The sequence below is a fragment of the Pleurodeles waltl genome, chromosome 3_1 (genome assembly GCF_031143425.1).
Source record: "Pleurodeles waltl isolate 20211129_DDA chromosome 3_1, aPleWal1.hap1.20221129, whole genome shotgun sequence".
Classification (NCBI taxonomy): domain Eukaryota; kingdom Metazoa; phylum Chordata; class Amphibia; order Caudata; family Salamandridae; genus Pleurodeles; species Pleurodeles waltl.
In genome coordinates this window covers 467,178,930-467,200,822 of record NC_090440.1, presented here as the reverse complement: position 1 = coordinate 467,200,822, position 21,893 = coordinate 467,178,930, and positions in this window count along the sequence as shown.

Here is a 21,893-nt window from a genome sequence, read left to right as displayed (position 1 = left end):
CAAGAAGACACGATGCAGCACTTGCCGTGCAACAGAAATTTCCCTGCATCGCCTACTGGGTCGACGCAGCTCCTGTTACTTCATTCCACACGCCCAGGATTTCTCTGCATCGCCCCCGGGGCGTCCAAATACTCAACAACCCGAAGAGGCCCTTGCTGCGTGGAAAATATCAACACATTGTCTGTGTGTGCCCAGATAAACCAACGCACACCTCCCACTGGTCTACGCATCTCCTGCTCTGCGGTCCCTTGCGGATAATTTAGACACAAACCAGGTAATTTGTGCTTGCAAAAGACACATTGTTTTTAAGAACTGAACACTCTTTTTATCATTTTCTGAAATAATATTTCAACATGTTCTTATCAAATCTTGATCGTTTTGACGTTATTTTATCCAGATAAATATTCTATATTTTTCTAAACCGGTGTGGTGTATTTATGTGTTGTTTAGACTGTGTTATTGCATGATTTTTCGCACAAATACTTTACACATTGCCTTCTAAGCTAAGCCTGACTGCTCAGTGCCAAGCTACCAGAGGGTGGGCACAGGATAATTTGGATTGTGTGTGACTTACTCTGACTAGAGTGAGGGTCCTTGCTTGGACAGGGGCTAACCTGACTGCCAACCGAAGACCTGATTTCTAACACGGGGTAAGTGCAGAAGTCTGCTTTGAGGTCCCCAGCAATATATGAAGAAGGGGAGATCAGGGGTAGATAGATGCCAGCACTGAGTGTTGGGTCAGTGAAGTCCTGCTGACACCTCTTTCATCTCCCAGAACTTCTCTGCCTTCCCTCAGTGCTGATCCACCCAGCCCATTACATTTGTTTATTCTGGTCCTAGGACACCACCAGTCAGCTGGGAGGTGTGGTGGTAGATCCCATCACATGAAAACAAAGGAAGACTGTCGGATGTCAGATAGTCAAGGTGGTAAACACAGTCAGGGTGTGAAGGTTACAAGGCCCACAGAAAGCAACAAGGTAAGAGCTAAAACACCCAGCCCATAGCAGATGGTATATACTCTACAATTAGTACACATTTCTCACTTTGTGTCAGGAGAGGATGTCATGAGTAGTCCCAAGTGCACTGGGAAGGCCAGGGTACAAACACCAGCAAATTCCATGGAAACCTTTATGTAATTTAACAAATATGTAATGTTGTGTTCCACATAGTGATTGCTATTGCAGGTTTTGCCAAAAGCAGAAAAGTGCTGTGTGGAATTTTTGAATTAATCTCAATGAGTGGCAATTACCACATTCCAGTGCATGATTGTTTTGCCCGACATACTACACACAAGCAGAAACTAGCAAATCAGCCTTGGCCCTTCTCCAGTAGGAATAGTTCAGCTCAGACTAAAATGCTAGGACCCCCCTGAACAAGACTTCATGCAACCCTAAAGCGGTTTTGGCCCATTCAACCTTGTCAATAGGGTGCATGAGTCCTATAATATGGTGAGCACAAGACCCAGGTCTGGGCTCTGAGAGCGTGGCACTGAAGAAAGCAAAAAAGTGATGGGTGGAACGCTTAAATTAATCTCTGCCGCTGGTAACTGCATGAGGCTGCATTTCAGTCCATCATTTTTTGTCCACCATGCCACTTTTGGCAGGAACCAGCCATTTGTAAATCAGCCGTGGTCCTGCTGCAAATGTTGCATCACTATAAATAACGTGTTCTATCCTTAACTCAGTGATATTTATTTTATCAGCCTCGAAAAGTTGGAAGATTGGACACCCCTGCATGAACTTAAAATGCCTTCAGGTTGTGCATTGATGTCTATAGATCACACAAAAATGGCACATATAACTACCCATATACACCCAGCTCCAATATTGCGCAGTAAGCCATTTTTTAGATGGAAGGCTCTTTTGTTTTATTTGATGTGAAAAGTAATCTTTCTTTCATGCATTTTACACTTGCTTCTAGCATAGGGAAATAAACAAAATACTATTTTTAATGCATGTTATAATTCAACACACTGGACTAATTTCTTTGAAAGTCACAATTCTTCTGACATAGCTGTGCTTTTTAACCTATGTGATGAGTATTTATTGTGGCACATGTTGAAGTGGAAGTAATGCTGGATGCTATTTACATGTTGGTGAGTGTGGGATGTGATAATGGTATTTTTGACCCTGCCGACATCTACCTGTCCATATTAAGTAGGGTAGGTCATTGCTTTTTGTAATGGCAGTGAAACGATCATATTATATAACATGAGACAGGCAGCAGTAATTATAGAAACAATAAAAACACCTACTGTTTCATCGGATCTTTAACCATCATTGCAGGGAATACTCGTAGATGTGGCTAAAGGTCAAGTCAGTAGCCTCTCCAGCCAGCTCATGCCAGGGAACCTGACGGGGGAGGTGGGTGGCTAAAGCCCTCTCAGCCCAGTGGTCACTGCGCGCCTGATTGTTACTCCTTTTTAACATCATATTAACTTTTATCTGGAGCTTCAGTATGGATCTTTATCTGAGAGTGACTTTAAAAATCATAAGCTGCAACAACAATCATTTATTTAGTAAATTAATTCCCTTAGAGTCAATAAAGAGAGTTGTAGTGGTTTTGAAATAATTATTTTAAATAATTCATATTGTTTTTATTAATCAAAATATCAAGTTACAGAAACAAACATGAAGAGTGTCCTGAATCTGTCTCTGCTCTATTAGTCTCCTTTCCACAACTGTAGTACATCTGTCCAAAATATTGTCTCTTAGTCTGGGAAAGTTGCAAAAGAACATTCAGTCTGTTAAATTAACTAAGATTCACACGGTTATGTTTCATGTGCTTACAGCTATCATACTATTCTGAAACAATTTATCAATTTTCTATAAGACTCAATAGAATCTCTGCAGTGGAATGAATAACTCTGTCACTCGGCAACTAGACAGTTCCCACAAGCCTCTCTGAACTTGATCTTACTCCTTCAAACTAATAAGCTCAGTATGATCTCTCTAAAATATAACTTCACACACTCTATATCATTAAGATAATGCTCACTAATTACTCATCCTCTCCACTCCAACAGCAGGAGTAGCAACAAGCATTTGCAATGCAATAGGTCTTGCATTTTCTTGAGTTAGAGCTATTGGCATTGTAAATTCAGAACTGGACTTTTCTTGCCACATACATTGGTCCAACCCTGTCTTATAATTTAATCTTTTCTTGCCATGTTCTGGTGGTCACTGGCGGTTACTGACATCAGAAATCACAAGTCCTTGTGGACAGATGAGATGACTCCATAGGCTCGAAAAGTGTTTTATTTTTATTTTAACAGACTCAAAAGTCTTGCAAGCATTCTTGCCTCTCATGTCAAGGAGCAGACTGAGAAGATTTATGGCCCCAATAAAGGAAATAAGCAATGCCCTGTGTGCAATGTCATGAGTGGTGGCAGGGAGGGGCCCTTGCGAGAGGGACTCGAGATGAGATGTGAGGCTAAGCAAGTTTCACATCATTGCTGCTAGGTTTAGCTACATTCTACCAGAAAGGGCATATGTTGGCTTTCGTGAGCAGTGAGCTAAATGACTGGTATTTCTTTTGTTCAATAAGCTTATTTTAGGAGCCAGAGGTAAACGAGCACAGCACTGGAATAAAGCTAAAACACATGTCAGCGACATGGCAGGAGATTGGAGGAACAGAATGCTGCAATAAAATGCAGGCAGCTACTAGCCTAAAACATCCACTGTGAAAGGGGAGCACCAAAGAAATAACAAAAATAGTCCGTCACAGCAACAGATAAAGAAAACAAAGTGAAATAATACAGTAGTTGGTCATTGCTCTGAAACAGAAAAAGGAGGGAGAAAAAGGCAGAACTGACCACTAGTGAGCAAGAGTTTTTAAAAGGACACTGCAACCAACAAACAAAATTGCTTTAAGCCATAAGAAAATTAGTGGTCAGTCACAGTGGTCTCCTCTCTGTCAATTGTCTGTCATATCTGGTCTCTTCTTTCTTATGGTCTTGCTTCTCCTCTCGATTCTTCCTTGTCCTTTCCCTAGGACACCTTATATAATTAATTTGATTGATAAAATTGTTATAATTTCTTGAGATGTAGCAACAGTAGACTAGGCATTGTCTTGCTGGATGTCGAAGATCGGATACATATGCTTCCTTTCTCACACGGTCACTATCTTCTGTATGAACAATTTTACATACATAAGTGTAACTGCTACTTATTTCACATCATTCATACAAAGGGTGTAATTAATACTGATTCTATTGTTTTAAAGAAAGTTGTATCATTTCACAAGTCAAGAAGAGGTTATAGAAGAAACATTTTAGAACAATTCATGCAGCACAGGTTAGACAGAGCTCAGAGCATGCTTTAAACAAAAACAGATTTTAGGCCTAGCGATTTATTTTCATGTTAATGATCAGTATTATGATTCTTAAATTTTCTAATTTTCTATTGACGCCTTATGTAAATGATGGGTTTAGTAGCACTCATTACGTCATCATACATGCAATCCGTCACTCATTTTTGCACTCACACATCCATTTATCCATCTTCTGAGGGCTGGGGTGGCCATAGCGGGCATCGGGCTTTTCCCCGGGAGACTGGAAGGGTGGGGGCTGGTTTTGCAATGGTGGGGGTCAATTTTGCAGTACTGTTTTGCACCAGTGCTGCAATAGTGGACCCCAGTAACAAAAGCAGTAGTACTTCACACTTGCACCCTGCCCCCCCCCCCACCCTGGTCCGGGGGCTGGTCCTATAAAAGTGCCAGGGCTGCTTTGGGTTCCCAGTTTGGCCCTGCATCCACTGACTCACTATTGCATTCACTGTCTAACACAACCACAATAAAACCCACACAAACTCAACAACATATACAATGTAAGTTAAATTAATACAAGGATAAAAAAAGCATATGCTTGCAAAGATGAAACTAAACATAGCAAGGGGGAGTCCATCTTGGAGAGGTATTGTAACTTCTCTACCATTGTTCAAAAGCTCCAGCATGATCACTAAATATAGAACCAGAATGTTGGCCATATTGAAATGGCAAAACAATGATACAAATTATGAACAACAGCATTAAATAATGGTCTCCTGGTTTAGAGAAAGTGGCCACGTGGGATGAGACTTACTACAGAGGAAATATGTGGCAAACAAGCAACCAATTTGCAATGCCTGGAGTTTTGTAGTGTCCAGTTAAAAAAACTTTAAGATAAAAAAGGAGAAGTAAACAAAGAAAAGGGCAACCATAAGAAAATTGGGATGTTGGTTGGTGTGGTGGGAGTCCTTCTCAAACATCAGCAACAATCCATGAACACCAGTGTAAGAAATTGAGTTTTTGTCAGGGTGAACCACTAAATTTACCTATGCTTAACCCTCTGGTAGCTTGGCACAAAAGCACTCCTGCTTGACTTAGCAAAAATACAACGCAAGAAAAATCCCACACCAATTTAAAGTAAAATAGAGTAGAATTGAATACATTATTTGATACCAAAACAACAAAAGTCCAATCAGTAGAATCGGAGTTATGAATTTTTAAATTTTTAAGTGAAAAATAGTGATAAAAGTGCCAACCGCAGACTTCTAGTCGATCAAGATTGGGGCAAAGTCAAAGGTTGTGGCAGACCGAGATAGAGCACAATTCAAATACATGAAGTGGATTGGGCCCAGTAGCTGGTCTCCTTAGACTTGGAAGAATTTTTGATAAAATAATGACTGTGAAGGTAAAGTTCAATGGGGCAAGGCAGCTGGTGGTGTTTGCAGAGGAGGTGTCGCCGCCGGGGAGCCGCTGGACAAAGTTGTGGTGAAGGTTTCTACATTCAGACCTAGGGCCTGATTTCAATTTTGACAGAGGGGTTACTCCGTCACAACAGTGACGCCTATCCAGTCCGCAGAAATCTAAATACCATAGAAAACAATGGTATTTAGATTTTGACGGACAGGATATCTGTCACTGTTGCAATGGAGTAACCCCTCCACCAAGATCTAAATCAGGCCCTTATTTGAAAGCTGAAAATCTCCAGCAGGACAAAGCTGCAGGCTGTAGCCAATAAGTGCTCCACAAGGCCAGATACCCCTTCTGTGAGAAGCCATTGAATAAGATTTGCTGCTGCAGAGAAGAATGTAGTGGGAGCTGCCGCAAGGTCAAGCGAACGGGTGATGCACATTCAGCAGATTGGAAAGCAGGTAAGTCCTAGTCTCCTCTTGGTTCCGAGGGCACTTTTTGGCTGAAAAGTTTCAATTTTTCAAGTTATGGGTTTGGGTTATCTGGGCACCTTTAGTGCCATAGCCAAGGGTCCAGGACTGGGGTGGCACTAGTTGGAGGGTCGGGTCTTACTTAGGCCGAGTCCTGGTACGAGTTTAAGATTGTTGATATCTTTTCTGTCCATGAGAGTGTGATCAGAAGGTCAGCCAACTAGCCCTTGGAGTCAGTCTGCAAGTCCTTGGTTCAAGCAGAGAAGCAAGTCTCAAGCAACAGCGCAGTTCTCTGAGGGCACAGAGCAGACTTCAGGCAGCTGTCCCCTGAGATTCTTCTATAGGTCCAGAAGTGAACTGAAGAGTGGGTCTGAGTGTCCTAGTTTTATAAATGATGCCAGACTTGAAGTTTAAGAAACGTCTGGAGTTTTTCCCCCATAAACATGTCTCAAATTTCCTGGCTCCCTGATCTGGTCCCAGGAAGTCTGAAGTCACAAAAGGCTAGTGTGTAGTTCTTTGTGTGTGTGCTGGAGCAGTGTCTTTGAAGTAAAAGTGCCACTGTGCACATCTCTACCCCCCATCCTGCTGGATGGCCTATCCTGCCAACATCCAGTCCCCCTATTGTGTGGCTGCCTGGGAGGTAAATACAAAGGTTAACTGCCAACTACACCATCTGTCTGCCAGGCAGGTGTAAATGCATTTACTACTGTGGATTTCACCTTCATGAGTGCAGTGAAAAACACAAAATGCATCTAACCTAAACAGTGGTAAGCAGGTCATTCAATATGATCTGCCTTACAAATTTGTACATGTGGATACTGTTTGACCTCTTTACACACTGGAAATGTCAGAGATTTACCTCTTACAGGATAGAAGATTATTGCTAGATTTGTTAGGATTGTATGGCAATATCTTTAGCCACAAATGGAAACGATGGGTGTTTGAACTAGAGGCTCCATTTCTCTTGTACCCTTGGGATTTTTTGAGGCCCCCTAGAGGGTCCCGCCTCCCAGTCTGAAGATCCCTTCAATAAAGAGTATCACATTTATAATCACAACACCAGTGCAACTCCATCCTTTCACCCATAGGGAGTGTTTGCACAACATGAAACCTAATGTTGGCCAGCTCCAGCCTAGAAAAACTGCAGCAATACACTTCGCCCCTAGAAGGCACGGCACCCTCAGCGGCAGAGCACATGCTCCAGCCTAGTGTGTGCTTGGAAATTCATTGAAGCCCTTGAGGGGTTATGCTTTTAGATTTCCACCCAATTTAGGATTGGGACCTGGCAATGCTTGTAGGGTTTGGGATGTTACACTACTCCAGCTGCTCCTCCCGCACTCCTGCAGTCTTTTAGTGTTTTAGTGGTGACCCCATCCTCCAGGGGCCACAACAAGCTGAAAACAGGGCAAAAACAGATCAAAATGTGCAAGTCCCACAGGGCATTATAGAGCGCTCCTCTGAGGTTCATTCTGATCTACCCACTCTAGCAGGCAGACGCACGCTGTGTGGCTGGTCTTCCCACTCCCCCAGACATGGGAGCGGGGAAGGTGGGCCACATGGGGGGGGAGTGTAGCATGACGCATGCTTCTTCAAAGATTCTCAGGGCCCAGAGATAGGGTCATGGCCCCCCTCCTGCTTCCTGGCAGACTTTCTTCTTGGGGGCAGCCTTAGGTCCCTGGCCCACCCCAGAGGCAGAAATTGAGAACAACGGCAGAGTCCCACATGCTTCATCATCGAATGTAGGTCAAAGGTCGCCAAACTTCATCAGGGTATATCTCGAGCCCCCGTTGGGCTGTTGTTTTCGCTGTTGGTTTAATTTTGCTCCTAGCCACCTGGAACACTTTCTCATGGCCTCCTGGTCTCAAAGATGACTAACTTTGCAGGGAGCTGGTTTCACTGCCTTCCTACACTAGCCTTTCTCTTTACTTTCCCTCTGGGCTTCTCTCTTTCCTTCCACAACTGCCCAGTCTTTTCCCAACTGGTCCTCAGGGGCCTTAAGGGGACCAGCTTCTCTGCTCCCGGAGTGTGCCTGCTGGTCCTTTGGCCTGATGGCAGTCAGGAGGTTGCTCCTACCAATTGTCCATGTGGTTCCTTCCAATTCCAGTGTTCAGTAGAGAAGCACACCCAGGAGAGAGCTCTCTCCTCTGCTCAGGACCTTTTAAGTGGGTGTAGGGGTGACCAGCAGGGCTGCACCTCTGGCCTATCCCGAGGTGCTATATCACCTCTCTGACCCTGTCCCAACCTCCCTGTACAGTCTTATAGGATAACTCAAAATGGTGTTACCCAGGAGTCACTTGCCACATGTACTATGGTGTCTCAGCTCTACCCCTCACTGTCATCACTGCAAGGGCTGGCCCCTGCTAATCTTCAAAGGAGCCCACCTCCTGGTTTGGCTCCAGAGGTCTGGGCTCCCTCCTTTGTGTAGTGGGCTTGGGAAGGCCCTCTTCCTGGCACATGTTGACAGCAGGCTGATTGATGCAGAGCAGTCTGCCCCACCCCTTTCCTTCTTAGGAGCTGACTTAAGCCCTGTTAATTGCACTTTTTGTGGGGGAGGCCTTTGTTCCTGCAGCTGGAGAGAAAATTAATTAACCCAGCCCAGCAGGATAACAACAGGCCTAGGTCTTGATCCAGAGCTGAGCCAGAGTAATATGACATTCCGGAATGACCCATACCATAAGCTGTACAGATATATCTTTGGACTTTACAGAATTGTTCTTCACACAACAGTATGACTCTGGAGTCTGTAGACCAAAGGGGTGTAGAGCTACCCCCTAAGGCAGCCTTCCCCATAAGTGTATAATGGAGTGTCACTGCAGACAAGACAGTAAACCTCACTGACCTTCTTTATATATATGTGTACACCCACATTATAAGGCCTATTCTAGGTCAATACCCAACCCTGCATAGTCCCTTCTGCACCAGGCTAACTGTGGGCAGTTCCTGAGCTGTACATGACAGAAGTCTCCCACACACAGCCCTCACACGTGTATGCACGCATCGACACGTGTTCATGTGTAACCAGCGAAGTGCCCCTTTGCTGCACTGCAGCAGCCTTATCTTGAAAGGTGGACTCTGGCAGTAGGCATGTGCAGTCCATTTGCAACAAGTTTACTGTGGGTGAGTCCCAGGTTATGAGGCTCCACCACGGTAAAAGCTCTAAAACCAGACAATCAAAAAGCAAACAATATGGGTGGATTAGAATTGCAGAATCCATCTTCCTACACACTGGGTGTAGGTTTACAGGCATACCACTCAGAATTTCATTTGGCAAGTCCCACAGGCCCTATTCCCCCCACTGCAGACTTTCACATATTGCAGTATTCTGCTAGTTTGCTATGATGAGTTTAAGCACAATCACTTATGAGTGCTGACGTTCAAAGCCTTGTTATGAGTGGCTTGTACTCCAAGGGGACAAATAGCAGAAGTTACCACTGATGCTTAATCCCAGGGTGAAATGAGGCATTATAAATTGGATCTGCCCTGGAATTACCGAAATTACTGATTCTCCAGTAATTCTTCAGGAGTCCATCTTTAATACCCTTTAACTCTGTCCCTAGGGTTACTAGAATCCATTTTATTGGTAAGTCCAAGGGACAGACGAATAGGGAGAAATCAAGGACACTCCTTATGTGGGCTCCTATTGGCTGGAGGACAATTTCATTTCAGTAAGAACTATGAGGAAACATTTTTATTACTTTTCCTTGCATTATGTCATGTTGTGCAGTGCCACAATTGCATTATTTGGTTACAGTATCTTATAAAATTAGTTGGCTTCGCAAACACACTATATTTTCTATTTTTGTATCAGACCGCTTCCAATAATGTGACTCCATATGTTTTTTTTTAATAAACCATGGCACAATGCTATTGTGTTATAAATCCAGCATTATAATAATAAAACATTTATGCAGCTTCACTCCCATATCATAACTTACTTATATCTCTGATGCCAATTTAAACCTGTCTAGGTTTTAATTTATCTCTTATTCTGATTTTAAAGCAAGTCATTAATTTTGATTGCTATGATTGACACTATTGCGATTTATGGAAAGTAAGTGCTGTGTGCTTATATTAGGGAAGCCAGAGATTAAAAGGACTGTGTGAATGTGGAAATTTAAAGTTTCTTTGCAAATTAGGCATAGAACATAAACATAAAGGCCCTCATTACGAGTCTGGTGGTCTTAAGACAGCCAAACTCGCAGTCCGACTGCCACATTACGACAGTGGCGGAGCCGCCACGGTCCAACTTCCGACACCGCGAGGTTGCTGCCAGTCTACAGCCTGGATGTCTCGGCGGTTGTAATCCGCCAAGGTGGGGCTGTATGCAGCGCCACCCTGGGGATTATGACTTCCCAATCTGCCAGCCTTTTCATGATGGTTGGACCGCCATGGAAAGGCTGGCCGAATGGGGGTATTGGGGGGCCCTTGGCATGGGCAGTGCAGGGACCCCCATGGACAGCCCAGTCGTGCTTTCCCCTGCCCAAATTACTGGCAGTGAAAAGCGCGACAGGTGCTGCTGCAATGTTAAGGCCCTGTTCACCGCAGGGCTGGCGGGTGAGAACAGCGGCCCTACGTGAACTTTTAATAGGTATAGCGGTGTTCTGGCCACACTGGCGCTCAGGTAGCGGCATGACTTTGGTGGGTGGCCTCCGCCACCTGCCAAACTCATAATGAGGGCCGAAGTATTAGGTTGATATGAGCCTTTTCAAAACACAGATACCCACTCACAGCAGCAACTAATTCACATCTTTCGGATGTAGTTTATTTTCCATCAACATTAACAGACAAAAAAGACGCAGTAAAAAGATGGATAAAACAGAAAAATACAATGTTGTAATAAAAAAAAACAAATTAAGGCTTTGACCCATTAATTGAGTCACACTAATACATGACTATTTTATTTTAAAAACTAGCATATCACATATGGAGTTTTTGTGGGGATTATAATTTTGCTTTTAGTTGTGCTGCTGAATTGGTTTTAAAGGCTCTCAACAAACAGTAAGACAGGATGTGAGGAGAAGTGTTAACAAAGCATTATTGGCAATATGACAACCTAAAAACCCACCCCAGATGTGTACTGGAGACAGGCTGCAGGCACACAGAACTGTAAGAGTAGAGAAATGTCCACTTTTTAAAAGTGGATTTTTATAAAATAGTAATGTGAAATCCGACTTTACCAGTAAAGAGGATTTATCATTAGTATTCCAAATATATGAAACATGACACACCTACCCCTTTCTAATCAGGAATTCAACTCAAAAGTGCATTAACAAATTCCTAATGTTTACCTATGAGAGATGTAGACCACACAGTAGTGAAAAATGACTTTGGGAGATTTTCTCTATCAGGGCAAGTAAATCTTATAAGTACATGTCCTACCTTTTAGCTACGTAGCACTCTGCCCTATGGGCCACCTAGAGCCTATATTAGGGATGATATCTGTTATAAAAGAGGAGTTTTAGGCCTGGTGAGAGGTTTTAAATGCCAAGTCAAAGTGGCAGTCATACTGAGCAGACATGCTCTGAAGTGGCGCACCTGAAACATGTTTAAAGGGCTACTTCAGTAGGTGGCGCAATCAGTGCTGCAGGCTCACTAGCAGCATTTAATTTACAGGCCCTGGGTGTATGGTATACCACGTTACAAGGGACTAACAAGTAATTTAAATATGCTAATTGTGGATACACCAATGTTACAGTGTTTAGGGGAGAAGCACATGCACTTTAGCACTGGCCAACAGTGGTAAAGTGCTCAGACTCCGAAGACCAACAAAAATAACCAGCAAAAACAGGAGGTAAGTAGGTAAAACGTTTGGGGGGGAAGACCACCTTAAGAATGACAGATCCAACAGGCGTGTTCAGGGCTTTTCCTAAAAATACCTATTTCTTACAGTATGCCTTGATGATTTGAAACTGAAATCTGATCTCAAAACATAAATATTTTACCAACACCTCAGAGGAAGTGGTAATGTATGCACAACAGTGAAAGAGTTCCCTTCCTCTTTGTGAGTGCAAAAAAAGGTCCACTGCCAACTCTTAAACAAAAGAGTACATTTTGCTTTATTCAATGCACTACAGTTTCCTTCAGGGAATCTAATGGCCTCCAATCATAGTGAGTTGCAATTTGTGTCCTACATCATTCATAATCATGAGGTAGATATGATTTGAATTTTTAGGAGCTGACCTAATAATGCTTTGGTCAGTTCTTAAAACCTTTGCTGCCCGCAATCTGCAACCAGTACTTCCTAGTCAGATATTCACCCTGTATCCATGGATGTTAATTCATAAAAATGGCAGGGTAGCTTGTGACATTACACACCCTTTGACCTTGATGATGTCACAGGAAGTGACTGCATATGACCCTTGACCCTAAATGTGCCAGGAAGTGCTGTAATACCTGCATGATTAGTGTAACACAATACAAATGGCCATTTTAGAAACCACCTACATTAGGGTGCTGACATGATATTTGAAAAAGGTGAAATGTAATACTTATCCTGAATTATAATGAACCAGACCTATTCTAGGTGAGCTTGAAAGTGGGTTTCCCACAAATAGTGTATTAAAAAGCACAGTTTTCACATACATTTGCTAAAAAGCGGCAGGCCTTTTAAGGTGTGCCAAGATATGGCAAGCTAATGAAACATGACGCTCACAAGGAGCTCACCCCATTATTTTGAATGTGCTATGGATGCGCCATTATGTCAAAAGTCACCTCTGCTGTGCCAAGGCCAGCAGTTTGTTATGAGATCCCCACAATTGCCAGGAGTGCCCCCTTATGCCAAAACTTACATATAATATCCCTTTGTCAGAATTGTGCAGTTAATGTTATCATGTACACTGGGTTACCCTTATCTCAAAAAACCTCTAATACAGGGCCACTATTTTGCTATGATTTCTCCATATGTCCTGCTTTTCCTACCTTATGCCACAAGATATCTGCAGTGAGCTAGCTCCAGCATTTTGCCATGGGTGTCCCCTAAGCCAACAATTTCCTTAAGTGTGCCAGCGGCAGCATTTTTCCATGGGTGCCACTTCTGCCACGAATTACCTCCAGCATGACAGTACCAGTATTTTTCACAGGTGCCCATCATTCTAATAATTGTTTCCAGTATGCCAGCTGCAGTATTTATATCTATAAGCCAAGAATTACCTTCAGTATACCAGGGGCAATAGGAGACTGTCACATGGCAATCACCTGAATTCCCCAGGTTGTTCCGATAGGGTGAGTATGGCCCCCAACTCCCTCTAGGGCCTGGCTGTGGTTGCAGGGATTCTTTTAGCTAAACACTGCACCGGGCGAGTCTCCAAAGGGAAAGGGGGATTGGAAGAGAAAAGAGAGAAAAAAATGAAATACTCGTGTTTCAGCAGTCCTTCTTGTTGAGGCAGGGATGGGGGGACAGTTTGGGTTGTAACAGGCATCAGGTCCCCTTGGTTAGCAGGTCTCTAGCATGGGAACAAGTCTGTAAAAAGAGGCACAATTAGTTTACTAGCTTATAGGCTCTTCTGAACACAGCTTTACGTTTATGCCACAAAACATAACATGTCAAAGATCATACAGGTTAAAGTACCTAACATCTTCAGAGGGGCTTTCATCGCATATAATGACTTTTGTCCCATACAGCATATAGAGCAGACAAGGTTCTCAAAGACAAAATACTTTAGTCTTTCAGCAAATCTGGGCTTCTGTTTCTTCACAGCAGCCAAGAAAGTCTTGGTTAGCAAAAGTGATCAATACATTTTTTGAAACTTATAAAATCAGGAACTGTTTAAGAGTCAATTGTTTGCAAACAACATACAATAGTAAATTTAAATGCTCTGGATTTCTGGTACTACTCAGTCTTTCTTGCACAAACTTCAACAAAAGATTGTTGTCCGTTACACAGTCAATCTTTTTTTCCTAAAAAGGATCAAATAAGCCATACCATGTTCGTGCTGGGTAGTTGTTCAACAAGCCTTGCACAATGGATTTATTATAATCGAGTTGCGCCGTTTCCTTTTTGGGACGCGTAGAGTCGAGGCTGCATGGAGGATGGTTGCTGGGAGACGCATCACCCAGGGAACCAATGCTGAAGAGGAATGCCAGTCGAAGAAGGAAGAATCTGTTGCCAGGCTACAGGAGGCTCTAGATTCAAGTAAGGATTAGGGATGAGGCCAAGCATGGGCATAATTAAATATTTGGTTTGAATAGTCTTGTTGAGGGCGTGAGTCCCGGTTTGTTGTTTTCCTTTTGCAGTGGCTTAATTGCTTGTATATCCAGGTAGGAGTCATCATGTTTTTGCAATATGTACATTACATGTGGTGGTTTTTAATCAAGGATGAGTCATGATTTCTTCTGCTGAGTCATCATGCCATATGCTCATAGCACTTGGTGACTAATTAGAAAAGAAAACAATGTTCTTTCACATAATTAGGTTCAACTGACTGTATTTTAACATCTCAAACTAAGTGAACCATAAACACATACACCCTAGTGCAAAAGGGCACAGCAGAGAAATACAATGTCATGACACCATCAAATGCATGGATACCTTAATTCATGAACATTACAAGCACATCCAATTGTATTGTAGCATTGCGCATGAGCACGCTATAGCATGAAGGAGTAGAGTTGCGACACAGAATACCAAGCATAATAACACATAATGATTCACACTAACATTTACTAACTCCCACTTATTCTTACTCACCCGCCATCATTCATTGTCATAAACTCATTTATTCTCACTCACTCTAACTCACTCCGTCATTCACCCTTCTCTGACTCAATCATATTTATGCTAGCTTGTACAACCTCCATCATTTTCACTGATGCTCACATATTCTCAAACACTCACTCAATCTCTACTTCATTCACACACACTCAAATATACACTACCTCACTCAGACTTTAACATGCATGCACTCACTCTTATCGTCATTCATTCTGACTCAGTCAAAATCAATGGCACTCAGTCTTACCAAATCTCACTCACAACCTGTCACTTACTCTCACTTACTACCTGCTACTTACTCTCACTCACTTTAACTCACACACATGGATGCTCACAAATAAACACTCTCCTGCACACACATACTCTCACCCACAGGCACGCACACTACATGTAAAAAAAACTTTTTTACTTATAGCTGCAACTGAAAGTCTTGTTATAGAGTCCTCATGCTCCATTTTTCTATTACACTAATAATGAATAATAAACCATTATTCACTATTAGTGTAATAGAAAATGGGCAAAAACAAAGGTGGAGGCGCATGCTCGAAAGGGTGTGTTACCTCTGTCTTCCTGACATTGATTTTGCTACCTTTGCGGCCAGGAGGGTCGCAAAAGCAGTGCCAGGGGTTGCAAGGGCCAGGTCAGGGGTCGCAGTTGCAACCCCTTGTGACCCCTAAATGACGACCATGTATGTGTCCTGGTCCAATGCAAGTTGCTGCTGATTTTCTCCTGAGCTCTACATTACATTTTACTTGCTCCCTTTTGTCTACAGTAAAGAGCAGCACCTGGAATGCTCCCTTTCCAATTTGATCCTTGTCTGTTCCTTCAGTTCCTGCTATTGTTCTCCTTTGGTTCTGCTTATTGTTTTGTGTGCCTTTCTAATCTTGCAATCTCTAGTTCCCTTGCCCTTCCAGTATCTTGTTTCCTACAGTTGCTAGAATCCTTGTGCTTATTGTGCCTTGTTTGTTGTCTAGTTTTCCCTTGATTCCTTTCTCCTGTATCACCCTTTTTCTTGTTAGTCCCATGATTCAGTTTCCTTTGCTTATCTGTGCTTGTTTAGCTTTCTCTCTGTTGATCGCCTTGTATTCCTCCTGGGTGCTTAGAGCCTAGTACGTGTTCTATTTTGACCAGACCTTTATATGTACATATTGTACATGGCTTGGCTTCTTCTTTGCAGGAGGAAATTCTTGTCCCATTCATTGTGTTGTGTTACATGTAGTCTTAAGTGCTATAACTGTGACAATATCACATTTCTATTAACTTAGGAATCTCCACTACATTTCCAATTTGACCCATAGGGGCTGTTCTTGTGTATCCAAGTACAAATCTTATCTGTGTTGTATCCAAGTACAAATCTTATCTGTGTTTTACAGTCTAGATACAGAATCACTTTTACTACCCTCTTGCTGTGGAGTATGCAAGGTGACTATCTGTAATTGTAATGCGCACAGAGATGTTCAGCCTACTGCTGTGGAAAGTTCTGAATCTTACCTGTAAACAACCATAGTGGTAACCCTGTATTGCACCTAGTAGCAAACCAGTAACTCTGTCCAGTTACTTCTTCCTTTCCCTGTTTGCGCTCATGAGGTTTGCTCTATCTTCCGTGTCCTATTCCTGTTTTTTTATCCAGTTGCATCTGTTATTTCCTGGTGTATGTCTTTACCTGCCTCTCTATATCAGTACATCAACTTTCAGCTTTAAAGCCTGATATTTAATGACCTTTAAGGGTGCCTCCCCTCCCTAGCCCCATAACATGTGTGTACACAGGTTCCAGAGTGTGACTCTGACTACTTTGTTGTGTCCTTGCGTTCACTTGTGTGACACAAAGTTAGTGACGGTATGCATGATCTGGTTCCTGAGTGTTCCCCTAAATGTGTCTCAATGTGAGTGGTGGAGTGATAACACAGGTTCAAGGGTGTGAGTCTTACTGCATCACTGTGCCTTTACTACCAAAAGAATCAGTGTCGACGTGCATGTTCTGGTCTGTGAGTGTGTAAGTAGTGGTGTGCTGACACATATCACTGTGAGTGACTCTGACTACTTAATGTTATGCTATGTGTAGTTACGGCATGATCTGTCACGCAGGGATCGCTAAAAATGGGAAGATTCCAAAATGCTATTTTTCCATGCAATTTCCATAGGGATTTTTAGACACTGGTACTACCAAAACGGCTGAATGAAATAACACCAAATTTGTTAGCAAGTGTGCCTTTTGTGATTTGGTGTAAATCATTTACATAATTTTGGAGAAATGTAGGTTAAGAATGTATAGATATATTAGCAGGTGGGCAGAAATTCAATAATTCAAGCATTCTGATTGGATGAGGGGGCTTTTTTGGAGCAAGCACTCTGAGTGGCACGCTGGAACATATCAGGAATGTTGCAGCAACCATTACAGGACTTGGGAAACCCTGAGCCACTAGCCCTTGTTGGGGGGTCCCTCTCCCTATCCTTCTGGGGACAAAATTATTACTTATTTATTCATTTGTGTCACAATCCCACTTGAGTACTGCAGGACATCAGAAATACATTTTTAAGAGTGGGTCACCCTTTTCCAATAAAGCTCCTCCAGGATGGGAAAGGGTCTGGACTTTTTTTAATTTAATGTGAAGAGGGAGGACTGCCCCCCTTCTGGCCAACCATGAACTGGCCCCCTATTGTCTGGGGCCCAGCTCATGTTTAGTGTTTTGAGAACCCCTTGCCCTGGGACATGCAGGTACATCTACTTCCTGCCCGTGGGAGCCAAGGTAGAGGACACTCCATTGCTCTTGGAGGAAGTAGAAAAAAGGCTGCTTCCACAAGCTGGGTGCCTATTTCACTATATCTAGTTCCCACTGACACCTAAGGATTGGTGCTGGCTGGAGAGCCAGTGGACCGCGGGGGCCTCATGCCTCACCACATTATCCAATGGGCTGCTGAATTGTGGGTGCCCAGAGTGAGACCAGGCCACCCACAAACAGTTTTTTAAAAACCTGTGGTCTGCTTCATTCAGCATGGATGGTGGCTGGGGAGCCAGAGAGCTGTGGGCACCTTGAGGCTTCCCTGGATCGCCCCCAGCAATGAATCAAGCTGTTAATTCATTTTAGTTTTGGGATTCCCAGTCACATCTGGCAAACCCAAAAATAAAATAAATAAATGTGGTGCAAGGCTGCAAAAAAATAATTTTTGGCCATTTATTTATTATTCAGTGCTCTGGTAAGGAGGGGCCCATAATGCCCCTTGTAGCCTAATTTGCATATTTATTCCTGCTTTGTGGTTCCCCAATATGGGCAGGGGCACCACCATTACGTTATAAAAGTATTGTGGGGTGCTGCAAGGAATGCAGCAGCACCCATTAAATCATTTATTAAAAATACCCCTATTTTTTGGGTGTGTACAACTTGACCCCAGGAAAAGTTTATAGTGTTTCTAATTAATTACAGAGCTCTTCAGCTGAGGATTGAAGGGACTCCTTGTGGTTGGTCTTATGTTTGCCTTATGTGGGCTTGCGAGTGTAAAAAAATACTCTGACATGTGTTTGGTGTTTTAATATATATGGGTTATTTAACTCCTTCTATGCTCAGGATGGAACAGGTCCGTCCTCAGCCACGGTCCTCATTTGCTGAGGACGGAATCGGCACACGAGCAGGAAATCCATTTGCTGCAGGCACCAGAGGAAATTCCTTTCTGCCAAAACAGCCTCAGGAGGTGGGGAGCAACTTTCCCGTCTCCCGCTGCTGTTTTTGGTTTTCACGGAAATGACAATCAGCGCGCACACTGACGTAATTTTGCTGAAAACAAAAGTGAAATGAGCTGATTTCACTTTCTCTGCATCAGTGCTTGTTGGGCTGTCTCAGCCCCCCAAGTACCGATCCAGACGAGAGAGGTAGCGTTGGAAAGGGGAGAAGCTCTCCTTTCCAATGGTACCCCTTCCCAGTGGATCCCGGCTTGGGGATCACTGCAGAAGGGTGATCCCTAAGCAGGGATCCTCCCATTAAACACCAGGGGGGGGGGGGAAGTAGCCCTTTGGGCAAGGGTTTTAGCCCCCCCATTTCTCGGGCTGTTCAGTCTTTTTGCCCCACACAGGGGCCAGATGGGGGCAATATCCCCAAATCTGTACCCCGGGGGCAGAAAACCCTCTAGACATTAGGGATCTTTTTCGATTATATGTTGCGGTGGGGGGCATGCAAAAAATGGGCATGCCAAACCTCCTCAAAATAAATAGAAACAGTCTTTCTGCCCTCCTGAGGGGGGAGATAGGGTAATTGCCCCGATCTGCCCCGGTTGGGCCGGAAAGCCCATTAGACACCAGGGTATTACTTTTTAAAATAAAAGACTGGTGGGGGCTGCCCACAGTGGGCAAGGCCATGCCCCACCATATATATAAATGGGGACAAAAGTCTTTCTGACCCCTGGGGGGACAGATGGGGGCAGGATCCCTGATCTGCCCCCCCCCCCGGGAACAGAAAGCCCACTAGGCACCAGGGATTTTTTTTAATACATAGGGGTGGTGGTTACCCAAAACGGGTGTGTCAATACCCCTCTCAAACACAAATGGGCACAGTCTTTCCACCACCCCGGGGGAGGCATATGGGGGTTATTACTCCCGATCTGCCTCCCACTGGGTGCTGAAAGTCCACTAGACACCAAGGATTATTGTTTTTGTTAGTGTAGGGGTGGGGGCTGCTCAGAATGAGCATGGCAATGTCATCACACCCCACAAAAAAAGGCCACAGTCTTTTTGCCCTCTGGAGGGGCAGATTGGATTTTTACCCCCAGTCTGCCCCCCAAAGGGTCAGATAGCCCCACTAGACACGAGGGAAGAATTAATTTTTTTAAAGGAGGGTTAGGGCATGGTCATGCCCCCACCCCAAATAAATGGGGGCAAAGTCTTTCTGACCTCCTGTGTGGCAGATGGGTAATTACCACTAGGCGCCAGACAATTAAAAACAATAGAGGGGTGGGGGCTGCCCACCACATGGGCATGGTTATGACCCCCACCCCAACTGAAGGGGTTAACAGTCATGCTGCCCCCCTCCCATGGACTCATTCCAATGGCGAGCAGATGGACATTTGATTCTTTTGGGTTTTGATTTTACATATGGGCCAAGAGAGCTTGGCTAATTCCCAATTTTGTCCCACTTGCAATGGTGAGCAGCTGCACTTTCTGGCTTAGGGTACGCTGCCACCTGGAAAAACCTACTAGACCCATACACTTTTGAAAACTAAACATCTAGGGGAGTCCAAGGTGATGTGTTTCACATGCACCCCACACCATATTCTTAACCCAAATGCCCTGCAAATTGCCAATTTGCCTGAAAGCACGCGTTTTCCCTTAACTTCTGTGATGGAAACTTCTGGAATCCACAAAATTCTTACAACTCAGCATGGCCCCATATGTCCCGATGATAACTAGCCTTTTGGACCTGCTTTCTTTCCCCCTGAATTTCTTTATGTTTTCGGGCCATTCCTGTCTCAGTCCCACCTACACAAGTGAAGTTCCAACTACATCAAGAGACCAAGGGGAACGCTGGGTGGCAGGAAATTTGTGCTGGCACAGTGATGCCACACAGAAATGTGAGGAAAATGTGACTTTTTTTTAGCTAAACTTGAGGTTTGTAGGGGATTCTGGCTAAGAAAACATTGGGTTATCTATGCAGGTCACACCTCTGTGGACTCCCTCAGGTGTCTAGTTTTTAGAAACATCTAGGTTTGGTAAGTTTCCCTAGATGGTCGAAGAGCCAATACCAAAAACGCAGGTGCCCCCTTGCACAAACAGGTCATTTTGTAATAGTTAATTTTGCTGTCTCCACAATATATTTTGGGCCCTTTCCATGTTGTGGGCACTTGACCCACACACACAAGTGAGGCATTTTTATCAGTAGACCTGGGTGAATGCTGGGTGGGAGGAAACTTGTGGCTCCCATCAGATTCTAGTACTTTCCATCACAGCAATGTGAGGAAAATGTGTTTTTTTAGACACACTTTGAGGTTCCAAGGGATTCTGAATAACAGAACCTGGTGAAAGCCACACAAGTCACCCCATCCAGGATTTGCCTGGGTATCTAGGGCCTGATTTAAGAGAAGTGGTGCTGCACTCAGTGCAGCACCGCTTTCCTTATGCCCCTTGTCGACCCCCACGTCATCATGTGTGCGCCGTATCTAAGATACACAGTGCACCATGGTAGTAGTTAGTGAAACTATCATCAAAGTATTTATGCTAGTTCGGAGCTTTGCAGGGCTAGTGTCAAAAAGGTTGACGCTAATCCTTCAAAGCCCATTAAAAACAATGATGTGACTCCTTTTAATGCCTGCTCTAAGCAGATGTTAAAAGTGTTGAAATAAAAAAGATGCAAGAAATCTCTCGATTTATTTGCGCCATTTTTTCAGGCCCTGTAACGGGGGAACACCCCGTTTGAATACATTATGCCTGGCGCTGGCATAATGTGGTGCAAAGGGTTACAAAGTGGCACGATGCATGCATTGCGCCACTTTGTAAATCTGGCATGGCATTTTGGGCTCGTTGGGCCACATTAACATAAAAAAATATTGTTAAAGTGGCACAAGGAGGCGCTAGTTTTTAAAAGTGTACAGGTTTGCTTGGTTTCTTGAGGTGCTCCCTGAGCTGGGGCCCAACATCCACACATAGGCACATTGCAAAGAAATGGTTAGTTTTGGGTGGAAAAATTTGATGAGTCCACGTTGAATTTTGGGCCATTTCCTGTGCGGGGTCTAAGCCTACCCACACAAGTGAGGTACCATTATTATCAGGAGACTTGGGGGAATGATGGGTGGAAGGAAATTTGTGGCCCCCCTCAGATTCAAGAACTTTCCATCACAGAAATGTGAGGAAAATGTGTTTTGTTAGGCAAACTTTGAGGTTTACAAGAGATTCTGGGAAACTCAACCTGGTGAGAGCCACACAAGTCACCCCTTCCTCGATTCCTATAGGTGTCTAGTTTTAAAAAAAAATACAGGTTTGCTAGGTTGCTCCAGTTGCCGGCTTAGCTGGGGCCCAAAATCCACAGCAAGGCACATTGCAAAAAAAAAAAAGGTCTGCT